Raw genomic sequence first — 16,433 nt, forward strand, 5'->3', positions numbered from 1 at the left:
AGCATTCAATCAGAAATTCTCAGATAAAACTTATAAGAAACAAAATCAATTTGACATCATTCAGTAAAGTTTACTTTTGACTTCTATCTGGATTTCAAAATGTTGGGGCCAAAGCTTTAACTTAAAGAATGTATTTTCAAAGTCAGATTTTATTATTCAAATACAGTTTGATATTCTTGAATGTGTTCTAGTTGTTCACTTCTTTAACAGGAATTGTACTCTAAAAAATATTACATTCATAAAAACAGACTTAACACATGAGCTAAAACTTTGGGAATAGGGCCTACCATCTTGAATAAATGTTAAATGTATGCATTTGTAATACAAAATAATTAATCCACTACTGAAAATAAGCAAAAAGGTTTTGTTTTGAATCAAAAATGTATTTTTCTAAATGAATGCTTCTTATAAAGTATTCACATTCATTCTAAAACACAGATGAAGGCACAAGCCAAAATGTTGGTCTTCTCATTTCACCTAATTCTAAAATAAATTCATAAATGACATAAAACACACAAAGATGGCAACACAAATGTAATTCCTCAACAATATATTCAGTGGCAAATAGGTGTGTCCCAGGATCTCACCTTTGAACCAAAAAGGAACTGACCTGTCTAAGGTCAACCAAGACCCTAAAAGCAATGTACAGCTGCAAAGGAGGAGGAAGAAGTGTCAGAACAATTGAAAGAGGTAGGTCCCAATTATTATCAGGGACTACAAAAACAGGGGCTTTATTTCTTTATTCTAAGTAGCTCTTAAAAGAAACAGAATGAAGCTTACGAAATGTAAATGTCTTTCAGATATATATCACAAAGGATGTCTCTAGAAGAACAGATGCACAGGTCATGTGTGTAACCTTTGTTAGAAGTGAACTAAAACCTTCAGGGATTCAGGTATTGAAATAGGCAGAATATACTCAATTAGGAAAACCTAAATAAACATAGACAATGCCATGAATACATTCAGAGAAGATGCCCTTAAGTGCTAGCAGGGTGAAAATATAGTTTAGTGCTGATGACCCAGACTATTTTATTTAGGCTCTGTGTTTGAACTATGCATTTAAAAGTCTCCTTTCTTTAAAGTAAAACAAACACAAATGTTTGTAGGTCAACATGAACCACTGACCACTGACAATAACAGGAGTCTGAAACGTGGCTGGAACCCATTCACCATCTGAGTGTTTTGTTCAGTGCAAAGGTCCCAATGGCAGTGGTGCTTGACAATGTGAACGGTTAGAGAGTCTTTAAATTCCAATCACTCCTTGCATTCCAATTCCCATCACTGATTTGGCTGACTGATGGTTCTTCAGAAGCCACTGCATTCTTTTAAGGGAAAGCTGGCGGGTTTTATGGGTGTTTGTGAGTGTATGAATGAACACCATCTTAAAGGTTGCATTTTCAGATGTTAGTCTGGTGGGTGTTGACTGATTTTCCTCAAGCTTCAGTCAGTTTGCCTGATACAGGTATAATCCACTTGTATAGTATACTCAGTGACAGCATTCACAGCATTCAAAGTTGTCTTTTCATTGGAATTATAGATATTAAACAGACCCAAGTGTATTATTTGATTTTTAAAAATACATTTATAAATCCAAATAAACATCATGGATAGTCTTAACCAATTACATTTCTTTGGTATTTTCAGAATTTTAAAATCTTAAAACATAGTAACAATGGCCCAGTAGAAGTAATGCACATATTAAAACAATAATAAGTACTTTTAATAATAAATGTACTTTTAATAATTCCTTATCAAGACCATGAGTACATTCTATCATTTAATCATATATTGTTATGATAAATGATCCAATACCTTTACCTTAATGTCTGGATAAAACATTAAATACTTGGTACACAGTGTATCCAATTTGAGTTAAGTGGTTTTATAATTTCCCACCATGTCCTTGAATATACAGTATAGGATTTCCATATGAAAATCAAATATTCCTTATGGTAACATTGGGTGATGTTTTAGAATACTTCTCTCTGTTTGTAGCTCAGAGCAGCAAAACATAAATGTAGGCTTAAACCACGGGAAGAAAGAGGATTCCCTTTTTCCAAAATATTGTTTGTTATACGTAATATTGTTTGAAACAACGATTCCAAACTGGACTATTCCAAGATGGAAGTTGGGCATACTGCTGTTTAGCAAAATGGGACATTGTATACTCAAAAAACACACAGTGGATTATAGGTAAGTACAACTCTAAAACATTATGGGTCACCCTGTATAAAGAATCAATACATATTATTCTAACCCCAGGTTGCTGTGCAATAAGGGAATGGCTATATGTGCTGTAAAATATGTGCTTTGCCTTTGTTGGGTCATAAGGAAAAGGAATGTTCAAATTTAAATTAAATTGAAGAGAATCCAACTATAATAGTTCAATCAACCTTTCTTTACAAATGGATTGCAATTGTCAAGAACATCTCTATTCTGACAATGTAGTAAGTACTAGGCCTATCCCATTTCAATTACAAAAAAAATCCAACAAATATTTGCTAGTTTACTGGTCTGAGGAGACCAACCTCCAAGAACGACCTTCATAATAGGGCATGTTGTTGTGGCAAACATTTACAAATGTTGCTGAATGTTTTTTTTTTTTTTTTTTTGTTGATCATAGGCTAACAGACTGGTGAGGCAAACTTTTGCCTATTTAAACTCAAGGTTGCGGAGTGTGGAAAGTTTGTGAAGCATGTTGTTATGGACACTAGCACCTTTTGTGCAATAATTTTAAATGTTAATATGTGCAAAACAGCTTTTTTTGTAATTAAATGTTTTCACTTTTTAAGGAGTAGTTTGGTTTTAATTTAAATATATGTAAGTACCCTCTCCCTTATTTAGAATTAACAACTGTTTACATATTACTAAAGAATGTTTTGTTTTCAATGGCTGAAAAATATGTTGTTATATATTAGAGCATGGTATTGTCAACACTTTTATGAGGAAAAATGTATTTGCTTCCACATTTAAAAAAAGCCCTTCCAAAGTGTTGGTAAAACACAATGAAGTAAAACAAACTAAAGGCTTTGGATCAAAAGTATGATATGTCAGTTGAGAGTTCAAGGAAAATAGTAAATGAGAAAGAGGTTAATAAAGAAGAATGATCTGGTAGTTATATATGGACAACAACAAAATGTCTTGGAGGAGGGGTACATTTGTATTGGAGATTAGTTGCCTGTTTCCTTATACTGATGGTTGATAAGAAGGGTCTTCATTATTAAATAGTCCAAGATTATTATACTGTATATATGGGGGTCATTCAAGTAAAACGTACTTGGGAGGATTCACTGTAAAAAACGAAATGGTAGAGTTTATAGAACCCTTGTTATTTCCCAATGTCCTTCGATCAATATACACTGTAAAAGGCCTTGGATCACTGTATCCACTAGGTGTTTGGTTGCACCTTGCACCCAGGACGAGGCTTAGAACATATTGCTGTACCCAGCCACAACAAGTGTATAAAGGTTTTTGGAAATCATCAATATAAAAATCAATTTATAGAACATCTACTTTTGCTCACTTTATTTTCAAGTTTTGTGGAATATTGCATTTTTAGACTTTTATTTATTTACAAATTGTTATTATTAATATGTAGTGAGCTTTTACTTTACCAGAAATTGAGTAAAAATGTAATTATTTCTGTTGTTCACAACCCACAGCAAACTAGTTAAGAAGGCTGCAATTCTCTGATGCCACCTTTTCAAAAAGAATTCTTGAGAAGCAAAATAACACATGTAAATATAATGTAAAAAGTAAAAGTTATTCATTTTCAAAGAGCAATGGTTGTGTATTGAAAGTGGCCACTCCAATGATGTAATACTAATAACTGGAATGCCAGCAGTCTTCTCGTAAAAGCCAGCAGTTTGGGAGCATTGGCCTCTGCACAAGCCTCAGAGGGACACCCTTTACAGTTTCTCATTACTATCACACTTCCTTTCTGGCAGCCATCATCCTTTAAGCTAACCTGCAGAAGGGACTTTTGCCTGTGGTCTTCTGTTACCAGCATCAGCCCAAACCAAACATTTGGCTGCTGTGAAGACAGCTGGAATAAAGAAATCACTATGCCCCTGAGGTCTGCCAAGGTCTTTGGTTAAAAAAAGAGGAAGTTACAGAGTAAAGAAACAAGGCTGTGTTTAACTTACCAGAATACAACAGCTCATAATAACACAATCATCAGAGATTAATATTGGACACTCTGACAGGGTAGCTGCTGTGGTGATGTCAGGCCAGGAAACAATTTCAGCACAAACAAGTAGGCTGGGTTATGAATCCGTATTTATTTAACACAAATAAATACAATATTTAAACAAAAACACTGCTCACAGCAAAATAAAAGGTTGAAACAAAACCAAATCTCAAACACAAAATACAAACAAATACCGTGCTGGTGCTTCTAGCACGCGAAGTAATTGTTTACTTTTACTTTTACTTCTTTTTTTTCCCTCGCTCTCACACACACGTTCCTCCTCTTTGAACACCCACCCTCTGCAGCCAAACTGCAGTTTTTTTTAATATTATGGCCAAGGGGTTAACTAGCTATTAATTATCTTATTGCCCCTCGGCCAGAGTCTGCACGGCTTTAATAATTATGCGTAACTGCCTGCTAATTCAACAATTACTAACTGACAGTCATGCATTCCCACAAGGTATTCTAAAACAATAACGAATAATGGTGGACAGCACCTTGCTCGTCCTGCCAAACAATAATACAAAACATGGCTTTTCGCCGTCATATTAATAATACATAAATCATAATAATAATAACCAAATACAAAAATACACATTTATATGCAGTGCTTTGCCCTTCCCCCTCTATGTGCAGGGCTTTTCCTCCACCCTGCCACAGACACCTAAAGTCTCTACAGATTAGCAGTGGGAGAAAAAAAGCTGTCCTTAAATTTTCAGCAACTGTTAGCATGATGGCGATCAGAAGCACTAATTATAAACTGAAACTAGAATGCATATGTGACAGGACAGCTTGGTGTTGAGGTCCCCAGACCAGGAATTGACAGGTTGATGCGCTGGTGCGCATATGTATTAAATATACAAAAATAAATAAAAAAGGCAAACAAAAAAACACAGTTCACAGAGCAAAATAAAAGTTTGAACAAAAATAAATCTCGAACACACAAAAACACTGACACCAAAACAAGTATTGTGCTGGTCCTTCCAGCACAAGTAGCACTTGTTTTCTTAATTTAAATCTTTACCTCCTGTCTCTCTTACTCACGTTCTTCACTCTGAACACCCTCCCGTTCAGCTAGAGCTGCAGGTTTTTATACATGTGGCCATCTTCGAATTAGCAATAAATTAATCAATTTTATGATTAAAGACAGCACTGCAGACAACAGTCAATTTATAACTGAACCAACATAAATGTGATTACCTTCAAGAAAGATTAGTGACATATAAAATTATTACACACACACAGTTTTAATGAGACTATCAACGTTCATATTATTGCCCTACCAGCAGTGTACAACTACTAGCACAGTGATAATATAATTGCAAACAGCACACAGAGCACCCAAAGGCAAGTCTCTCTGAGGGTAATGTGGATGAAGGAAGCTGAATGGTGGTGGACTAAGCAGACTGCTATCCAGGTGGAGTAGTGCTACATGGCTAATCAATCGTCACCAATTATTGTTTCTTAGTTTTTCAAAATGTTCAGTTTTCAGGTAGTGTACACAAAGCAGCTGACTTTTAACACAGACGAATAAAGGCCCACTCCATATCTGTCAGCATACCTGCATGTATCCATTAGGGACCTGCTGTCCAACCTGTCACTCTCAGTTCCCTTTGTGGCAACATTAATACCTTGAATGATCAATAGGAAGGATTTCTTTCCCTACTCAAAATAAACAGTGTTATGTATGTTAAATATGCACATGGGTAGTTCATGTAGTAGCTTTCTACCCAGATATCTTCCTGATATTAATCTTAATGAAAAATGCTTTTAAAATATTTCTAAAATGCAAATACAGTAATAATGTGGGTTTAGGTTTAGGGTAGAATCTGTTTTTGGATATTAAATTGATTTATACAAGATTAAAACACTTGTTTTGGCCAGTCAAAGCAGATAGCAATTTAATCAAAATAGAACAGAAGAGAACTGGTCTGACCTTAGATAAAAGGAAAGGATTACAATTATGTTGATATTCAAGATAAAGACTGTACTTTGATGTTTGGAAAATGCTTTCACAGAAGAACTTATCAGTAACAGCATGTTTAAGCATTATAAAGCCAAGAAAGGTATGGCAATACATATAATAATTGTGGAAAATCATAGGAAAACAGGAAAATTGCAGTGGTTATCTTTTATAAGGGGAAAGCTGTAACATTAGAGTTCATCAGACATAAAATAAAGTTGCTGAATTAATAGATTTACCAAGCACAATCACAAGATAAAAAGCACAGGTGCCAGAAGAAAAAAAAAACAGTATTAAAATGATCAACATTCCTGAAAAATAAACAAATGACTGCAACCCTAATCAATGCAGATTCCAACCATGCTTTATTCAAGCAGCTAAAATTTCTGAAAGCAGAAAAGATGTATGACACATAAGTTTGTTGAGGTAACTTTAAAAAAAAAAATGTTGACACATACATGATATTAAAATGGATTAACCACATTTCCTGACAGTAAGAATAATCTACATGGTCCTGCCCAAATTTAGCAGTCGCTCATTGTAAATTACCGCAGCCGAAATTTTCCACCATCAATCTGAGGAAAAATAAAACATAAAATAAATATGCATTTACAAAGATACAACCTCAGTTATGCATATGGAGGCAATTTGCGGCCGACTGCTATCACACAGAGCAATACAATTATGTGCTGCTTCTCATTTCCAGTCAGGATTACTCACACCTGTGTTTCTCCCAATTTGTGAAATGTGCTATTGCTTGACATGTCGAAAAAAATACTGTGGTCTGATCAGCATTTCCGATCTGTCCAAGCTGGTACTGTTTGTTAGAAACGCTGAAATTGTAAAAACTTCTCTTCGTGTTCCTCAGGAAGCTAACGACTCTTCTTTGAAAATGGCTGCCGGTATGTCATGGATGATTCAAGATCGGACAGAATGATTTAAGACTTTTGGATACTGATGTTTATATCTCTAAACAGAAACACATGCATTCCAGATGTAGTCTTAGTTGATACTGTTTATCCAATAAGTTCTTCATATAGTTCTTAATGCTATGAGAATATTTGTATACTTCGGTTGTCTGGATTCTTCAGACTGGATGACGATGCTCCTATTTAGTTTCTATATCTGAGTTCACAGCTCTGGTCCAAGTTCAGCAGCACCCTTCTCAAGTAGTTTCAAGTGTTAGCCTATAGACTGTCTAGCGTTTTCAGTTTGTTCATATTGTGTTTTCGCTTTCTAGCAATCGCTCAGACTCCGTCAAATATGCTTAAACGTTCTCTCTTTGCTAATGTCTAAACGCCGTCTTCTCGTTCTCTCGTCTGACTCAGATGATTTAGAGCAATTTTCCTACCTGCTCCGAAGATTTTTCTCGTCCTTCAGCTTCTTTCCTTCTCGCTGCAGCAGCTGCATCACCAGTTAAGCCTGCAACTATCTCTCCAGCTGCGCCTTTCAAAGCGCGGCTCCATTATTCAACCTCCGCTGCGTCTCCATGTGGCGGAGTGTCCCGCCCCTATATATTTGTGCACTGTTTTTGTATTATTGTTTGCGGCGCGGATAAAAGCGCTGCGTCTTTTGTTATTGTTTTTGTATTTTTTTAAAACTTTGTGAGGATGCGTGGCTGATCAGCTACTGATTATTTAACTAGCTGATAGTCACGTATCCTTACTAAACTCGTGCAGACTGTGGCCGAGTGGTAATAAGATAATTAACAGCTAGTTAACCCCTCGGCCAGAGTATAAGAACCTGCAGCTGTCCGTGCTCCGGGGAGAGTGTACAGAGGAGAGTACGGGGAGCGGCGAGAGCGAAGAGAATAAGATAAACAACTGCTAAGTATCGTGCTGGGGTAAAACCAGCACGCTTGTTTGTTTATTTCTATTTGTTTGGCCAACATGCCCTTTTGTTTTGTAGTGTTTTGTTGTTTGTTTAAATCTTTTGTTTTGTTTATTCATTCAATAAATACGCTGAGCGCCGTAGTGTTCAGCTTCACCACCATCCATTCATTGTTTCTGTTACTTCCCGGTCCGTGATGTCACCTCACACGCCACTCAACAACAGTGCTCGGTCACACTCCATTATAAATATCGTCCCTCCGCCAAACTTTGTAAAGCTCTGTTCAACAAAGGCATCAACATTCCTGTCTGCAGCAATCGCCTTGCCCTTATCATCTTTTGCAAAGCTTTGTTTGCAGAACCTGTATTTTCATCTGCTGCATACAACTACAAGTAGACGCCCCTCCCTGACTTTTCTTTAAAGATTCGTACATCAACAGGATTCTGAAAGCTGTTTTCGTAAAGGTATTCTCTCCTCTGTAGCAGTTCAGTGTTAAAGCAGCAGTATTCTCCCTCCCCACCTGGACATTCGATAACAGAATCGCACAATTCTGTTACACTCCGCCGCCCCCCTTTTTTAGCATACATTTTGTCGTGCCCCCCCCCCCCATTAAAACGTTAGACCATAACTTTATATTTTAACAGTTTTTTCCCCCGATTTCGTGTAAATTGCGTATTTTTTCCTTAACCACAAAAAAGTCAAGATTTAGCTAAATACAAACGTGGATCACAAATTCAACATTTAAAATCTTTTTTTTTTCACTTCGAGTGAACATTTTGACATCTTAAACCTGGGTTTCTAACAAATAAATCAGTACATTTAAATATTTTGTTTACACTTGGCAAGTCAACATTAAGCTAATATTTCTAATAAATAAATCTGTGAAAAATACATGTAACAACTCTTTTTTTTGTTTGTTTTGTTTAAACTTGGCAATTCAACAGTTACCTGACAGAGACATCTGAAAAACATTACACTATGTAACACAATTTTTGTTCCTGGGTAGTAAGTGTTATTTCCTAATTGCTTATGCCTCAAAAGTATAGAAAATGGCTATTATTCCCCACAAACTTTGCTTTTGTGACCAGGACAGTGATATTTTGAAATTTACCTATTTCCAATGAGAAAACGGGCGAATTTGTGTCTTTTCGTTCACATAAAGTCAGAAAAAAACAACATATGAATCCAAATTAACATGTATTTATACTAAAGTAATACAAAAATGACTACAAAAGATTTAGAAGTGAGTAGTTTTTCGAGATTTACGATTATACTGTAAATCACTTTCACGAATCAGCCCCCAAATGTAGTCTCCCATCATGTTCTCGTTATACTGTCCTTGGTAGCGGCGTTCAAAGTCCAGTATATCCTGGTGGAAGCCCTCACCTTGCTCCTCTGAGTATGCTCCCATGTTCTCCTTGAATTTATCAAGATGAGCATCAAGGATATGGACTTTGAGGGACATCCTACAGCCCATTGTGCCGTAGTTCTTCACCAGAGTCTCAACCAGCTCCACATAGTTTTCGGCCTTGTGATTGCCCAGGAAGCCCCGAACCACTGCGACAAAGCTGTTCCAAGCCGCTTTCTCCTTACTAGTGAGCTCCTTGGGGAATTCATTGCACTCCAGGATCTTCTTTATCTGTGGTCCGACGAAGACACCGGCTTTGACCTTTGCCTTAGACAGCTTAGGGAAGAAGTCTTGAAGGTACTTGAAGGCTGCCGACTCCTTATCTAGAGCCCTGACAAATTGTTTCATAAGGCCCAATTTGATGTGCAGTGGCGGCATCAGCACCTTCCGGGGGTCCACCAGTGGCTCCCACTTGACTTTGTTCCTCCCCACAGAGAACTCGGTCCGCTGTGGCCAGTCCCGCCTGTGGTAGTGCACCTTGGTGTCCCTGCTGTCCCAAAGGCAAAGATAGCAGGGAAACTTGGTAAAACCGCCTTGGAGACCCATCAGGAATACCACCATTTTGAAGTCTCCTATGACCTTGATGCCATCTCAGAAAAATGCAGATATGTATCCACTTGGGCAGCTGGAACTAAACTGAACTGGTGGGCTTAAGGCCCCTGTATTTATACTATTATTTATATTACTGGAAAGTTCTAGAAAGTTCTAGAAGTTACTCCAACTCAGCACTGAATCTATCTGGAATGTTCTGGAAAATAGGTAAATTACAAAATATCACTGTCCTGGTCACAAAAGCAAAGTTTGTGGGGAATAATAGCCATTTTCTATACTTTTGAGGCATAAGCAATTAGGAAATAACACTTACTACCCAGGAACAAAAAAAAAATAAAAAATTGTTACACGGTGTTATAGTTCTGCAATTAAATCTTAGGTTTTCACAAAATACAGTATGCACATCGGGAGCGAAGCGAACAACACGAATACAGCATGAGTACAAAAAAATGTAGCTAGTCATGAAAAGAAAAGACTGTCTCCTTTTGCTCCTTTTGTGGAGACGAAATAAAATAAATAAAACACAGGAGACCATGGGAACACCACACACTTAAAAAAGGAAACAGTTTAGGGAATACCACAGGCTTGTAAAAGAGCTAACGTGATTATTATTATAGGTCAACATTATTAAAACAAAGAAGCGTCATTTTACAGAAATACGAAACCAGTGTGTGGCGCTCCCCGTCACTGACTAAAATTAAGGTGAAATAAAGAGAGATAGATATACCATCAATTTCCAATTGTTCTGCTATTTCTTGACATGTACGTCCTTTTTATTGTCTTTATAACGACAGACACTGGCATCATAAATCATAAAAAACATGGGCAGCAGTGTGGAGTAGTGGTTAGGGCTCTGGACTCTTGACCGGAGGGTTGTGGGTTCAATCCCCAGTGGGGGACACTGCTGTTGAACCCTTGAGCAAGGTACTTTACCTAGATTGTTCCAGTAAAAACCCAACTGTATAAATGGCTAATTGTATGTAAGATAATGTGATATCTGTATAATGTGAAATAATGTATAATGTGATATTTTGTAACAATTGTAAGTCGCCCTGGATAAGGGCGTCTGCTAAGAAATAAATAATAATAATAATAATAATAATAAAGAACATTATATTTTTCGACTTTAATAATTACATTTTCATAGATATCAATTTTTTAAAAATTTCTGTGGTAATCACTGCGTGAGCGAGACACTGACAGTCTGACAGCCGTGACCTTTGACCTTATTTCTGATTGGTCCATTGCGACGCGAACAGCGCATAGCAAAATACAAATAAAACAAATGTATTTCTATATTTGCTTGCTTCATTCACACCACTCGCTTCGCTTGTGTTGTGCATTACTCCATTTAAATCAATAGTTTTAAATATTTTTGATTCGCAAGGTCGCATCTGATGTGCATAGCTCTTAACATGCAAGCCATTAACGTGTTTGATTTGGCAGCGTATGGTGCAGAGCTGCGCTTACACTGTTAACATTTATGTATTTAGCTAAATCTGGACTTTTTTTGTTAAATCTCGGAAAAAAAAACGCGATTTACATTAATAAAGGACATTTTTTACACTTATCGGCACTGTTCACTGCAGTTTCACTGACACACTCGTCACTTCAAACATAATTTCTCCAGTTCTACAAGTCCTGCCTAGAGTAATCATCAACGGCTCATTTGAAAGGTAAGAACTTGGCCTAATTAGCAGTCTAACAGGGCAAGGAGCCCTGCACAGTGTTCTGTTTATTTATTTTTAGAACAGGGTTTCCCCCTCCGCCCCTGTGTTATTTTGTATTTGTTTGTTTATGTATTTATTATTTATGACGGCGAGGCGCTGTGTGGTTTTGTATTTATTTAGAAATGTATTTATTTATGAGACGGTGAAGCGCCGCAGGTTTTGTTATTGTTTATTTGTATTAATGTATTGACGGCGTAGTCGTGTGTATTTGTTTGTTTTCTCAGATGCTCCGAATATACAGTTCCATCCCTTTCCAGCTTCCCTTCTCTCAGCATCTGCTCCAACGACATCTCCTTAGTTCCAGATTCTCATTTCCTAATTATGCTCTAAGACAGATCAACTTTGTCAGGGTCAATTTATACAGCTGTCGAAGATTAATTCTCCATTATGTCCCTACACCTCCATGTCTAGATACATCTACAGCAAGAAGGCTTTTCTCATGACGGATCCACTGTTCACCAGCTCCTCCCATGCAGTAGTTACAAGACATTGGTTCTCAACTCACCTTGCCTCCCTCATCTCCAAAGCAGACCTTTCTCCTCAGTTCTACACTCCTCACTCCTTTAGAATTGGAGCAGCCACCTCAGCAGCAAAAGCCAACATCAATCAGCACCTAATTAAATGCCTAGGGTGCTGGTCCTCCTCTGCAGTAGAATCATACATCTGTTTCTGATATGGCTGTAGCTCACCAAAACATTGTTAGCATGCCTGGAGTGTGGGCTACCTGATTCGCTGGGTCCACCAGAGGTTTTCCCCCCTAATAGGGTGGGGTTTTTTCCTCTCCACGGTGCAGCAGGTGAACACATCATTTCACTCTACCCATTCTTTTGTCCAAAAAAAACTCAATGGTGTTTACAAAAAATAAATCACTTCATATGTTAAACTGTACACTGAAAACTCAGGAAGGTTTTTGCATTGAACCAGTAAATAATTCCAAATACTTGGGAGTATGGTCAGATAGGAATTTGAATTTTACAACACATATTGAGATGCTCTAAAAAAAAACTAAATTTGAAATGGGGTTATTTCTATAGACATAAATCCAGTCAGATGGACAGTAGGCAAGGAAAGGAGGGTGGGCGCCGGGATGCACTGAAGACGGTAGTGGTGCTGTATTCCGGACAGATAGGAACGAATAGAGGAAGGAGAAAGATGGTTATTGTCTTGGAGGTGAACAATGAATGTCAGAATCCCGATGTGGTTGAACTGCACCAGTATTATCTGCTGTTGAGCACAGAATCGAGAGTACGCATTCCATGCAGTACGATGTGATGAATTGGTATCAGGAGCCAGGGCTGCAGACATGTAATCCTGGGCAGATTGTAGCAGTCTAGAAAGAGATACATTTAATTCATGATTAATTGGTAGAACAGAGGAGGTTGCAGCGGGTGAGGGGCTGCGGCTGGCATGAATCTGGAGACCCTCAATGATTTGACGTCTTAGTTGGGGTGATACAGAGTGGCGTCTGATGGCTGTTGTGGGCCGAGCTGCAGCGGAAGCTGAGGCTAGATTGTACTGAGGAGACTCAGCCTCCGCTGGCTGGAGATTGCTTGACGTGCTGGGGACAGGAGGGGCTGCCGTTGCAGAGGGCTGCTTCTCTAGAGTATCAAGCCTGGCATTGATGGTAGACAATGAATCCACCAGAGGCTGTAGGAAGCCCTTGATGTTGGCAAATATCTCTTCATCAGCCACTGATACCGGTGAGATGTTGCCCTGGGTCTCTGTAGAGACGGCTGGTCTGGATTCTGACTTGCCGAAGCTGCTCTTGCACTTGGACGCGGGACCAGGCAGCTGGAGGAGGGGGGAAGACCGGTTTGGAAGACATGACTTTGCAGAGCATGAGGAACATCACACTCCTGTCCGATCCAGCTGGAATTGCCATTTCCCTGTCGTTCAGAGATTTGGGTTTCACAACTCCAGTCATTCTCCTAATATCATATGTTATATACTGTAGAATATGTTCAATATTCTGTTTTTACATCTCATTAATCTTAATTCCCAATTAAAACCTGACTGTATATTTCTAATAACTTTCTATTCAGTCTTTGACAGTTTAATGCCTCTGGCAATATGAGAAATATTGAAACCAAGCACGCGTATTCAAATTATATATTAAGTTGTACAGGTAGATGTCTTTTTTCACATGCCCTACCTTTGTAGTTTTTTTGTGTGGGTGTGTAGACGTTTTGGGCAGGGTGAGAAGATAGTGAAGATTCACACAAATCTCAAACACTAATCTTGAGAAACTAAGAAAAAGTGCACCCAACCATTGTTTCCTCTAAACATGTGTCATAATTATAATGAGGATTATTATTTTAATGTGCTCCAAGGGAACAATAATTTAATGAGGTAAAACAATAATCAAAAAGATCGCAGAGAACCCACCCTTTGACATTTTCATATTTTTTAACTTGTTTATAGTATATTGACAGCTCTTATATGGAATGGGAATACATTTAATTAGTGTTATCATAAAACTATGTTTAAAAAATCTAATTTACTGTCCAGGCAGCCTTGTACTTGGTGGATCATATACAAGACTAACAGACATAATCAGATTGTTGTATATATTTTAGACTGGGTTCTCAAAGGGTTCAACAATACTGGTTGCCATGGATATAGTAACTGTGTCACAAACTGAAATGAGGAAGTTCAAGAGAAATTAGAAGTTCTGTCAACTTTTGACAAGGAGCTGGCACACATTTCTTGTTCCTGTGAAACAAAGCAACACAAATAGATGTTTGAGCAACTGTGATTTAAAAAAAAAAAAAAAAAAGAAAAAAAAAAAAAGTAAAAATACAACTCTGCAAAGGCAGGGAGCGCTGCTATGATGCTGAAATATTGTATCAAATGTACGATGATACAACCAACAAACTTTGCCTTGAAAATCCCTTCAAGTTCATTGACTCTGTGTTCTTCAGATTATTGCTAACAAAGATTATGAAGCTCAACTGCATGACAGTAGCTGATGCAGATCTCCTTGATATTAATTTGCATAACTTAAACTGTCATTTACCACTTGTTGCAGTAGACCTTAATGCAGAATTCAACATGTCGCTGGCAAAAGATAATAAGCAGCAGGTCTTAAACATGAAAAGCATGTGTAAAGATTTCCTCTTGGAGGTCGCCAAATAGGTTTAAATAAGACTACTTAATAATATTGCACTCTGGAAGTCAATGTCAGCATTCAACCCCTCTGTGGTTCTTTATCAGATAAAGCCCCCATTGTGATCCATTTTGTTGCTGAAATTATTCAAAAGGAGGGAAATCTGGAAAATCTGAAATCAGGAAATCTGGATACTCAGCACCGTGCAATTAACTTCAGTGGCAAAATAAAGAAAACAAGAATGCACTGGAGTTCTGGATTGAAGTCTACAATAACACAGATGCACTGTTTTAGGGAACTTGCAGAATTTGTTGGCAATTTGTTGGCACTACGCAATGTGGATGTGGAAAGGATTGTCTCACAAATTAACATTGTTAATTCAAAGAGAAATCGACTTGGACAGAAATTGGAAATGAAATACCATTCTGCACAGAGTGCTTTGTTGGGTTGTGTGTCCTGGAAAGTAGCCATCTTATAAAGCCTTGCATAGACAAGGAAGCATGGATAGGGACAGTATCAGTGAGTAAACACATATTTTAATTATTTTTTTCTTGTGTTGAGAACTTTAATTGAATTGCATAAGAGCAAAGTTCTTTAGGTTTGTGCGGAATTGCGCCTTCCCCTTCATGTTGCGATTTTCAATGGAGTTTGATCTGGACATTGAAGGAATTCCGTTAGTGCTGACCAATGAAGAAAAAGTAGGAATCACAAGCTGCTAGCAAATTAGGAGCAATTAACATTCCCTTTAAGAAAACTAGAACTCTAGTTAGTGCCTTTGCTGTGATCTTGATGAAACCTCTACCTTTGCACCATTTGTTAATGCAGTATTTAGAAATGTTTACATTCATTTAACTATTTTTTCATATGTGATTACAGTGTAGCGTTAGTCACGAACATTAATTATTTTTTCTAATACATATTTCCAGCCTTTGCAATTACCTTTTTTATATAAACTTCATATTTTCTGTAAGTAATTTAGTCCACAGTTTGAATATGCACTTACTATTTTGTTGTTGGAATATCTGCGTATATGTTTCTAACCCGAAACACAAAGAACTGGGGCACTTATAAATTACCTCACACAAAGTATGAAATATGTGATTTGTATTACTTAGATGGAAATCACCCACCCGGCCCTGAGATTTTGTGCTGTTGAAAGAATACTTGAGCAATGTGAATCTCAATGGAATGTTTATCTTAAAACTATGCAGCCTAATGGTTTAAATGAAGAACTAGGGTTGATTTGTTTCCCATGAGCATGCTTGCATGTATTTTGAGATGCAGGACGCAATATCCCCTTCCCTGTATTTTCAATTCAGGGATATTATTGTATGTCTGTAAGTAGTATTGGCTGTGATGTGTATAATTTACCTTCTGTTTCCTCAGTTGTGAATATTTCTAGCATTCTAAATGTCTTAAATGCTTTAAATATTGGTTAAATCATGTATTAATTATTTGGTCTAATTTCAGGAGAATTAAATTGTCTGAACCTAATCACTAATTATTTTCAGATGGGATGCTACCTGTGCATTAATTGCCTCAACTATTATTTTAATTGTGGATAGTCATGGTTGTCTGCACTTTGCACTTTAACAGCACTTGCACCTTGTCCTGACCATTTGATGTAAAAATAAAAATAACTTTTATATTTTTCA

This window comes from Acipenser ruthenus, chromosome 5 (assembly GCF_902713425.1).
Source record: "Acipenser ruthenus chromosome 5, fAciRut3.2 maternal haplotype, whole genome shotgun sequence".
In the NCBI taxonomy this organism is placed as follows: Eukaryota; Metazoa; Chordata; class Actinopteri; order Acipenseriformes; family Acipenseridae; genus Acipenser; species Acipenser ruthenus.